Raw genomic sequence first — 865 nt, forward strand, 5'->3', positions numbered from 1 at the left:
GGATTGCTCAAATTAAAACACAAATATTCCTCAAATTAAAACAGAGGGTTCCTCATAATAAAACGCAGGATTCCTTCAAATTAAAACCCAGATATCCCCAAAATAAAACATGTGAACTCCTCAAATTAAAACACAGGGTTCCTCAAATTAAAACCCAGATATCCCTCGAATTAAAACACAGGGATTGCTCAAATTAAAACACAAATATTCCTCAAATTAAAACAGAGGGTTCCTCAAATTAAAACACAAATATTCCTCAAAATAAAACATAGGATTTATCCAATTAAAACACAGGGTTCCTCATAATAAAACCCAAATATTCCTCAAAATAAAACACGTTAATTCCTCAAATTAAAACCCAGATATTCCTCAAATTAAAACAGAGGGTTCCTCAAATTAAAACACAGATATTCCTCAAATTAAAACAGAGGATTCCTGAAATTAAAACACAGGGTTCTTCAAATTAAAACCCAGATATTCCTCAAATTAAAACAGAGGGTTCCTCAAATTAAAACAGAGGGTTCCTCAAATTAAAACAGAGGGTTCCTCATAATAAAACGCAGGATTCCTCAAATAAAAACCCAGATATTCCTCAAAATAAAACACGTGAACTCCTCAAATTAAAACACAGGGTTCCTCAAATTAAAACACATCAATTCCTCCGATTAAAACACAGGGTTCTTCGAACTAAAGCACAGGGGTCTGAGTGTCCATGCGGCCAAGGGCGCTGAGCAGCCCAGGAGCGTGGTCCTGTGCAGAGGGGGCTGTGAGGGGCCCAAAATGAGGGGCTGGAGCGTGGGCAGAGAAGGGCGAGGGAGCTGGGGAGGGCTCTGGAGCAGCCGAATGCTGGGGAGCAGGGGGGGGG

Source organism: Mesitornis unicolor, unplaced genomic scaffold (genome assembly GCF_000695765.1).
Source record: "Mesitornis unicolor isolate BGI_N332 unplaced genomic scaffold, ASM69576v1 scaffold19914, whole genome shotgun sequence".
NCBI classification, from domain to species: Eukaryota; Metazoa; Chordata; class Aves; order Mesitornithiformes; family Mesitornithidae; genus Mesitornis; species Mesitornis unicolor.